This window comes from Euleptes europaea, chromosome 1 (assembly GCF_029931775.1).
Source record: "Euleptes europaea isolate rEulEur1 chromosome 1, rEulEur1.hap1, whole genome shotgun sequence".
Classification (NCBI taxonomy): Eukaryota; Metazoa; Chordata; class Lepidosauria; order Squamata; family Sphaerodactylidae; genus Euleptes; species Euleptes europaea.
In genome coordinates, this window is record NC_079312.1 from 176,799,386 (window position 1) to 176,809,918 (window position 10,533).

Below are 10,533 nucleotides of genomic sequence, written 5' to 3' on the forward strand. Positions count from 1 at the left end.
TACCACCATATAGTTACATACTTTGGTCACTTAAGACATTCTTTGAACAAAGCCATGAGGCGACATATCAAGTCTGTCTACACGCAGTGGGTGGAAGCAAGATTATTGCTGGACACCTGCAAAGGAACTGGTCTTCCCTCATGCTTTTGAAGGCTCTGGGCACTCATAAGCTCTGGGCACTCAGAAGCACTATGATCAACCCAAATTACCCATGTTAAATAGTGCCAAGTTAAATTTCTCATTGGTTAGCGATAGCTGTACACCGGCAGTAAGGAATTTAGACATCTAGCACAGTTTCCTTTCGAGCTGGAGCATGTGGCATACTATAAAACTTTACAATAAACTTCTATCACTGTATTCCAAGGGCTGAGTTACGTCTTATCAGTATAAGAGAGCAGGCATGGTGTAGTGGTTAAGAGCGGTAGACTGGAGTGGTATGTCTGGAGAACCAGGTTTGATTCCCTACTCCTCCTCATGAGCGGCGGAGACTAATCTGGTGAACTGGATTTGTTTCCTCACTCCTACACATGAAGTCAGCTGGGTGACCTTGGGCTAATCACACTCTCTCAACCTCACCTACCTCACAGGGTGCCTGTTGTGGGGAGGAGAAGGGAAGGTGATTTTAAGCCGGTTTGATTCTTTCTTAAGTGGTAGAGAAAGTCGGCATATAAAAACCAACTCTTCTTCTAAGTAGTAACTCAGAATTGGAATATAAATTTCACTTAGTCCGCTTTCTTGCTATCAAGTAACAAATACTAACAGATCCATACGTGATGTACCATAATACATATCCTATTATTCAATCTTCACTGCCAGCACAAGAGTGGCCCTACCTGGCACTAAGTGAAACTAACGCTGTTTTGTCCACTAGATGCTTATAAAAAGAGTTGGTTTTTATATGCCGACTTTCTCTACCACTTCAGAGAAACTCAAACCGGCTTATAATCAACTTCCCTTCCCCTCCCCACAACAGGCACCCTGTGAGGTAGGTGAGGCTGAGTGACTTGCCCAAGGTCACCCAGCTGGCTTCATGTGTATGACTGAGAAACAAATCCAGTTCACCAGATTAGTGTCCGCCGCTCATGTGGCGGAGTGGGGAATCAAACCCGGTCCTCTAGATCAGACTCCACAGCTCCAAACCACTGCTCTTAACTACTACATCATACTGGCTACTAGAGCTCTCCAGTTTTGTGAACATGTTCTTTGTTTTGCCTTTCCCATGCTAAGTACAAATAACCTAGTTAGAGAGGGATAAATGCTAGCACATATATCCCTTTCCCTGCAAAAGTTCCTTTTAGTGTGCCTTTTGGTAAACAAATAACAATACACTGCAATCAAAAGAAGGTGCAACTCCCCCTAACAAGCAGAAGAAGTCTTTCATGGAAGATTGCTCTACTCATTATTTAGTTGTTATTAACCATAGCAACTAAATGGAATCTTGATCTACAGGTGAAGCAGGCCTCTAAGTATCAGATGCTGGGACACACCACAGGATACAGACATCACTGGACAGAGCTGTGAGCTTCCACTGACACCTGGCTGTTCTCTAGTTCAGTGGATCCCAAAGTGGGTAGTACCACCCCCTGGGAGGCAGTGGGATTACCTAGGGGGGCACTAAGAGGTAAGGGGGCAGCAGGGGGTTGCTAGAGGTGGGCCCCTTCAACTGTGTTGTTGGATAGGGTAAGGGGGGCTGGGGTTGAGTTTGTGGAACCAAGGGGGCGGTGGCCCAAAAAGTTTGGGAACCACTGAACTAGTTGGATCTTGATCCAGCAAGGCAATTAAAGATCTTCACTTAGTAACACCGTCATCCTCAGCTGGCCTCCAATCAGAAATAATGGGTTCTTCATATTATGAAAACACTTCAAGATTTGTGGGAATGTTTATGAAAAATAGGATCTGGGAAACCGGCTATCATTGTACAGTACCACAATGTCAAAATTCTCACATGTAAAAAAAAAAAGTGAACTTAAAAAACCAAAAAGAAATCTGTACAGTAACAGAAAACTAAAGTAGACATCAATCATATGCCTTTCAGACTCCCAAACCTTTTCACAGTTGTAGCCTAACTCTTGACATCATGTGGAAAAAGCAGCATCATTTGACTCCTGCACCTATTTCTTTTTCAGGCTTTTAGTCAAGATCCAAGTTGTCCATGAGGAAGCAGAGCCCTGTGTCCAGGATGCTGGAATGCAGATGCAAAGCTTTGGTTCTGTGTCATGGTTTGTCACCTCCTTAGGCCTTTGCTTATACTTTCAAGTAAGCAGGGAAGAGGCAGAGCTGTACCTTACCCATCTATGGCATTAATATTGCGATGAGAGATTCCCAGTAATAGATCTCTGAAGGAGATGCTTTTTTAAAAAAGCTATGGTCCATATTTAAAAAATTGGAAAAAGCAAAACATGGACATTATCACTCTGATTCAGGAGGCCACCGATCAGTAACTGAACAGAGTCTTTTCCCCAGCACACACATATTACAGTTAAGGCTCTGAAGATTTTCTTAAACAGCAGCAAACAGTGTAGGGTGGCTTTCGGGGCGGGGTGATCTCAAGAAATCACGACAGAAACAGCACTGACCTGGAATCACAGCCAATCCATACTTGGCCTGATCTGCTATCCAAGTCACTGTTCTGGCACCTTTGCCTCACCCAAGCCCGCCAAGGGTAACACCTTCTGGTTCCTCAGTCACACTAATCCACTTACGTCAGACTATTTTAGGGCCTGCAACAAAAACACACTGGTTAGTACAGGACTTCGAGCATGCTGTGCTCAGAGAACTATCAGGTATTTTCTGAACAGGCCCTTCAGGCTCCATCTGGCTTTAGACACGGAAATGTAGCTTCTTTCAACAAGAATCTCTCCAATAGAAGCCTGACAAACTTAGACGACAATCAAGGATATGCTCAGTTCACTAATAAGTGGCCCGGCTTGTCATCCCAGTTGTTCTACAGTAGGACAATTCTGTTTACGCATTCTGATTCAGAAGTAAAATAGCCCAGATTCTTCTGGCCTGACATAAGCAGGGCAGAACTAAGAAATGCTGCAAATTCAGCACATTACCGTGCCATTTCTAACATGGTTTCACTACACAACAGAGTCTGAACATGCCAAAAGGAGTCTTACAGGATCTATGTTTATTTTCTATACCAGTAAAGTGCAAGATTGAGGCATTAGCAGCACAAACCAGTTTTTGCCTTGCTTTATGCACTATTCCTCAATTGCCTGAGTGTTTTTTTTTTACATCAGCTTGCACATCAGCAGGAAGTGTGCTTTCAGAGACTGATGTAGCCATGTCTGCCGGGTAAAGGGAAAACACCAGCTGATCAGTCTGTCCTCAAATCACGGGGGTCTGCCTCTTATTAACTTGCTAGGTCCACACTACCAAATATGCCCAATTCATTTCCCCTCAGATACATGCCACCCACAAATACACTGTGGGGCATATACCTCTGCACTTTAATGCACAAAAAAGGGACATTTAGAATCCTGTTAACACTACACATAACCTGGAACCAACATGCCATAATAGCCCCCTTCTAGCTTATTTTCTGTTTCATAAACATTCACCAAATTGGGGTTCAGAGTAGCTGCTGTTGTTGATGCCTACATAAAAAAAAGGGGATTTTAAAATTTTACTTTCAATAGCTGGCAAAAACATCTCTATACAAAAATCCTCCTACAATAAATCTTCCTGTGGATGTCAGAGTACAAGGCCAGTTTGTGAGAGCTGTGGTTTTTTGCTGCAGCAGTTCAAGAAAGGCCTGTGCCATCTCAAGCCATATACCATGACTACTCAGGGACCAGTCCTTGCCACTTTTCCAAGAAGACTTCCACTTCAGGGCAATTTCTCCTTAGAGTGCCAAACGGGCTTCAATGAGAAGAAGAGAAATCCCCTACCATCTTGTAAGCAAAAGCCATCATGTTGAATGCATCACTTTAGGCAAGCAGGTCTACATTAACTGTTGCACAGATGATATTGGAGACTCCCAGCATTAAATAAGGGATGTCTCTCTTACTAAAGACCCTTACTAAGAGAAACCAGCTTCAGCACAGGGAGAGTAGTGAGACAGCCGTTAAATTCCTACGGGTCAGGTAAAGATATGCATCGCAGTACTAGAAAGGGGGGGGAGGGGTTGCAAACCACTGCACTATCAAAAATAATAATAATAATCAGAAAACTGGGGGGGGGTCAGAGTGAAACAAAAAGGATGCTGCCTTAAGGTGCAATCCTAACTCGGCCGCAAGGACCTTTGCAGGGCTTGCTCGAGAGTAAGCAGGGCCAGGGTCCCGCCGCTAGTCGTCTCGCGAAGGAGATAAAAGCTCCCCCCACCCACCCACCCCCGGAGAGAGAAACGGCCGTTTCGAGCATGAGGCAGGCCCAAAAGGCCGGGCGCGTCCAGGGGGGGACGCAGGGATAAAAAGTTTCCCCTACTAAGAAGGGGGCTCGTGAGGACGTGATGGGGATGCGGGTCTGATAGTCCTGCCCTTGCGGGGGGGGGGGTAACTAGAGAGCTGCTTCCTGCTCGGGTCGGGGACTCAAGCTTTCGTGAGTGGGGGGAGGGGGGCCGTGCGACCCCCCCTTCGGCGGGCGGGGGAGGAAGGACCCTCCCCCACCGGTCCCCCCTCCCCCCCACGCCGGCCTTCCCTCACGGGGGGGGGGGGAAGCGCAGGCCCCATTGTCCCGCCTCAGCGCCCACCCGACTGCCGGCGCTCGAGGCCTCCCGCGCCGCGGCCCCCGCTTCGCTTCCCCCGTCAGCCCGGGCTTCCTCCTCCTCCCTCCTTCCCCGCCCCGCGCAGGTACCTGCTCCGACCAGGGGGAACGGAGAGAGAGGGGGGGGGTTGTCGGTGTCAGTGCCGTAGCCCGCTGCCTCCCGCCGCCGCCGCCATTTTAACAGCAGCCCCCCGAGCCTCGGCCAAGTCGCGCGAGAACTCACCGCCGGGTAAGGCCGGGGGAAGAAGAGACGCGATAGCTGAGGCGGGGGAAGCTCCAGAGCCGACGAGAAGTGGGGAGGAGGAGGAGGAGGAGGGCGAAGCTAATGATGGCGGAAAGACCGTTCTCGCGAGAGGCCGCGGTTCGCGCCGCGAGAGCGCGCGAGATGAAAGAGGGGGAGGGGGACTCTCGCGAGGCTCGAGCGGCGCTCTCCTGAAAGGGAGGTGGGGGACTCTCGCGAGACTCGAGCGGCGCTCTGAGGGCGACTCTCGCGAGACTCGAGCGGCGCTCTCCTGAAAGGGAGGAGGGGGACTCTCGCGAGACTCGAGCGGCGCTCTCCTGAAAGGGAGGAGGGGGACTCTCGCGAGGCTCGAGCGGCGCTCTCCTGAAAGGGAGGTGGGGGACTCTCGCGAGACTCGAGCGGCGCTCTCCTGAAAGGGAGGTGGGGAACTTTCGCGAGATTCGAGCGGCGCTCTCCTGAAAGGGAGGAGGGCAACTCTCGCGAGATTCGAGCGGCGCTCTCCTAAAAGGGAGGGCAACTCTCGCGAGATTCGAGCGGCGTTCTCCCGCTGAGGAGGCTTTTCCTTCAGACATGAGGGCGGGAAACAGGGAAGCGTTCGGGGCAAATGGGATGACCTTAATAGAGGGTTTATTAAGATTTTTTTTAAAAGTCTGTATCGCGAGAAACTTAACACGTGACCCGGCCCCCCGGTCGCGCGAGATTTAGAGCGCGAAAACACGCGAGAGTTTTGGTCAACGCTTTGTGGTGGGGGTTACATCTTTTCCCTTTGCTTAGTGCGAAGAAGGCGAAAGTTTGGAAGGGCGCCATTAAGGGAATAGGCGTCCATCCACCCTAAGCCTTTACGCTTGAGGGTAGCAAACGCCACCGTTGAGACGCTCGAAAGAGAGCCTGGCGGATACGGCTGCGCCGCCTGGAACAAACTCCCGTGAGAATTTGCAGGCCGTGTCGCGAAAGGGCGAGATACGTCCAACTCTCGCGAGAGCTTGGGACGTAACGCGAGGCGGAAATGACAGTCGAGTTTCGCCTGCAGGGGGACGGAGAGCGGCGCGTGCTGCCTGGCCCTGAAATATCGCGCGAACTGGAAGCGCTGGGCTCGAGACTAAAACAATGTGCGTGTAATCTCGCGGGAGTTTGGCTAACGTCCCGCGTGAAGATGTAGCAGTGGCCAATGTAGGTCTTACGACAAGATGGGGGGGGGGGATGTTGCCCTGTATGAAAGCCTTGGCAATAGGACTTGGCAGTAGGGTTGTCAACCTCCAGGTGGTGGCTGGAGATCTCCCGTTATTACAACTGATCTCCAGGCGACAGATATCAGTTCACCTGGATGAAATGGCTGCTTTGGAGGGTGGACTCTATGGCATTATACCCCATTAAATACCCACCCCAAACCCTGCCCTCTAGGTATTTCCCAGCCCGGAGCAATCCTAAAAAAATGCCTGGAAAGTCCCATGGGGGACTCTTGTGAGGTTGCCAATCTCCAGGTGCGGTCTGGAGTTTTGGAATTGCGACTGATCTTCAGACTACAGAGATCAGTGGAGTTGCCAGCTCTGGGTTGGGAGTTACCTGGAGATTGGGGGGGCGGAGCCTGAGGAGGGGGGGTTTGGGGAGGGGAGGGACTTCAATGCCATAGAGTCCATAGGCCAAAGCGGCCATTTTCTCCAGGTGAACTGATCTCTGTCGCCTGGAGGATCAGTTGTAATAGCAGGAGATCCCCAGCCACCACCTGGAGGTTGGCAACCCTAGATATCAGTTTCCCAGTCTACCAATTCCAGGTTGATCAATTCCTGGAGATCTGAAGGTGGAATCTGGTGGAGCTTGGTGAGGGGGAGGAAGATATGATGCCATAGAGCCCACCCTCCGAAGCTGTCATTTCCTCCAGGAGAACTCATCTCTGTAGTTGTAATTCTGGGAGATCTGGAGGTTGGTACCTCTACTGGCTTCTACATAGGGCTGCAAGCACCTGAACAGTGTTTGGAAGCTCCTGGAGATTTGGGGGTGGAGCCTAGAAAGGGTGGGGTTTGGGAAGGACCGGGACCTCAGTGGGGTATAATGCCACAGAGTCCACCCTCCTAAGCACCGATTTTTCCCAGGGGAACTGCTCTCTGTAGTCTGGAGATGAGCTGTAATTCTGGGAGGTCTCCAGGCTGCTCCTGGAGGTTGGCAACTTTGCTACCAGCCATGGTGACTAAAGTAAACCTCCAAGTTCAGAGGCATCATACCTCTGAATACCAGTACAAGGAGGCAACATTGGGGAAAGGTCTTAGCCTCTATGCCCTGTTGGCCCTCCAGAAAAACTGGTTGGCTGCTTGTGTGTGATGATGCTGGACTAGATGGACCAATGGTCTGATCCACAGGGGATTGTCTTATGTTTTTATAACCTGCGGAGGTCTCTCCCTTCCCCTACCCCATCCTCCTCAGGCACTGTCCACAAATCTCCAGGAATTTCCCAAGCTGGAGTTGGCAACCTTAGAAGATGAGGGTAGTTGCTCACCTTGATAGTGTAATGCCTGCAGCTGTTCTTGAGGTGGACATTCATCCTTGGTTACTGTGATGTGGTTTTTGAAAAGGACCTGGACAGGCCTGACCCTCACAACAAGGTTGGCTCTCTTTCCCTTCGGAAAGGAGCCAAAATCTGTGATTTACAGGACAAAGATGTTTCCTGTGGTGGCCCCATCGTTACAGGATGGGCTGCCTAATCTCTCAACGCTTTCACCTGGATGACCCAATTACATCCGATCTCGGAAGCTAAGCAGAGTGAGCCCTGCTTAGGACTTGGATGGGAGACCACCAAGGAAGCGACGCAACGGCAAACCACCTCTGTTGGTCTCTTGCCTTGAAAACCCCATGAGGGATCGCCATAAGCTGGCTGCGACTTGACAGCGCTTTACGCACACAACCACCTTACAATGTCCAGCCTCTCAAATACATTCCTACATTCCTGAGCGGACTGGCCCAGGGTTGCTGTGCAGAGGTAGGCGATGGCAGTCCGCCTCTGAACAGCTGTGTCCTGACCTGCATGGGCCAGGTTGGCCCAATTACATCAGATCTCGGAAGCTAAGCAGGGTCGGCCCTGGTTAGGACTCAGATGGGGAGACCACCAAGGAAGTCCAGGGTTGCTACGCAGAGGCAGGCAATGGAAAACCACCTTTATTCATCGCTTGCCTTGAAAACCTTATGGGGTAGCCATAAGTCAGTGGTGGCTTGACGGCAAACACACACGCACACCCCGCAAAAGGCTCTCATCTCATTCAGGTGGCAGTGTGCATCTATGTTGTAGATGCCTAACTTGGTTCTAATGGTGTTTAACTCCGTTAATGTTATTATATCGGGCTTGTGATCAGTTTTAGGTTGCTTTTTTTGTATATATAAAAAGGTGCCAGTACTCATAAGGCTGCACCATTTTTCCAGATCCTGCTATAAATCCCTGCTAGTCTGTTGGTGAGTGTCCATGTCCACTTTCTCTGGCTGGGGGGGGGGGGGGCTGGCTGGTATGCGAGGATCAGCCCTGAAAAAGGTGGTGGTACTCAATGCTGGGGAGTACTATCATACATAGGGTTGCCAGGTCCCTCTTCCCCACTAGCAGGAGGTTTTTGGGGTGGAGCCTGAGGAGGGCGGGATTTGGGGAGGGACTTCAATGCCATAGTGTCCAATTGCCAAAGTGGCCATTTCCTCCAGGGGAACTGGTCTCTATCAGCTGGAGATCAGTTGTAATAGCAGGAGATCTCCAGATAGCACAAGGAGGTAGCAACACTAAAGGTTACAATGATAATTAAGTTAGTTTCAGAGGCTATATTCAAATCCAGTACCACCTTAGAGACCAACAAGATTTTAGGGATATAAGTGTTTATAATCAAAGCTCTTTGTCAGATACAGCGAGCTTTGACTCTCAAGCTTTGACTGGACTCAAATCTAGCTTTGGTAATAAAAACAGTATCTTTTTTTAAAGTTTGCATGTTCAGGAAAACCGGTAGTCAGAAGCACTTTACCCATTTTTTATTCAGTTGTGATTTATATTCTATAAGATCTTCTTTGATTACTCCATTGATTTCACATTTTCCTGTATGTTCTCATGACTATCACTTAATCTATCTGCTGTCTGGTAATGATAAGGCCATGTAGATAAGGTCTGTAGATTATTACTTAACAGCCTAGTTGAAGATACCCTGAAAGTTATAATCAAGTTATGCCTAAATGCTAATTTGTATAAAGGCGTTCTTTTTGCACTGGAACTGGAAATAATAGTTAATAAGTAAATATAGTCCCAACCAGTGCTGTTAAAGTAATCCAAGTTGGATCGGGGACTTTTTTTCCTCCCTCTTTGTAAGTTGAACACATGAAGCTGCCTTATACTGAATCAGACCCTTGGTCCATCCACATCAGTATTGTCTACTCAGACCAGCAGCGGCTCTCCAGGGTCTCAGGCGGAAGTCTTTCACATCACCTACTTGCCTAGTCCCTTTAACTGGAGATGCCGGGGATTGAACCTGGGACCTTCTGCATGCCAAATGATCTTCAATATATTTAACAGAAGGCCTTTAAACCTTTCTGGGAATCATGGGTACACCCATAAAATCCGACTCAAAGTAGTTGTTCTTACCTTTGCCCTTCCTACTTGATGTCAAAAACAGTACATTCGTTGCTCGATTGCTGCCTTAGAAAGGTGGCACGTGAGGCAGCGTCTGAAGTCTTAGTTGAATCTTGTGGCGTAAATAGGCATATTTCCAAGTAGGAGTATGAGGTATTACAGTTTTACAAAGATAATACATAGCAAAATATAAAAATGCGAGGTCAGGGCATCTCTTACTCCTTGAAAAAGCTTTTTCTTGTAAAACAAAATATACAAAAGAGCCGCCTTGATTCGGTTCTTCAATTTTTGTCAGTAGGGGGCACCAGACTCCTCCAAAGACTCGGGACCAATTGCAAACTCTCCTGGAACCAGTTCAGCCACGAAAACAGCCTTATTTGCCAGGCTGTGTATGCCCAAGATTGCAGAGAAAACTTTGTGCAAAGGGGTCAAAGTACTTAGAAACAGCAGCAGCCGTTTCCCTGATCACAATGGCTGGAGGCAGTCCACGTGGTTGTATATCTATGGGCAAAACTGCAGAGGGCAGAGAAATCCAGTGGCGCATGTCAGAGGGCTCTTGGCTGTAAATGCCATTACAGAGGTACTAAGGTTGCCACCCTCCAGGTGGGGCCTGGAGATCTGGAATTACAACTGATCTCCAGTGGACATGGATCGGTTCCCCTGGCTGCTTTGGAGGGCGAACTCTGTGGTATTACACCCAGCTGAGGGCCCTCCCCTCCCCAAGTTCCACCCACAAATCTCCAGGAATTTCCCAGTGCAGAGCTGGCAACCCATATCGAATTCCCTTATGAGCTTCCTGGCTCCTTATACAATAAAGAGGTTTATATTTAAAGTATTATTGTAGAAGAATATATTGACCAAAATATTTAATAGAGCTCATGTATTAAAGTAACAATATATGCAATTGATAGGTTTACCTGGAGATTTTTGGGGCAGAGCCGGAGGAGGGAGGGGAGGGGTTTCAGTGCTATAGAGTCCAATTGCCAAAGCAGCCGTT

The 10,533-nt window shown here is 49.0% G+C and overlaps 1 protein-coding gene across 1 annotated transcript in view; it reads right to left on the reverse strand.

Annotated features, from left to right (window-relative positions):
• HUWE1 (HECT, UBA and WWE domain containing E3 ubiquitin protein ligase 1) overlaps positions 1 to 5,006 on the reverse strand; it is a 141,855-nt gene extending 136,849 nt beyond the window's left edge. Inside the window, exons 1-2 of the mRNA XM_056867056.1 lie at positions 4,934 to 5,006; positions 2,577 to 2,720 (exon numbers count right to left, since the gene is read on the reverse strand). The gene's annotated coding sequence lies outside the window, so the exon portion shown is untranslated. The remainder of the gene's footprint in view (positions 1 to 2,576; positions 2,721 to 4,933) is intronic.
• Between the last annotated feature and the right edge of the window lie 5,527 nt (positions 5,007 to 10,533).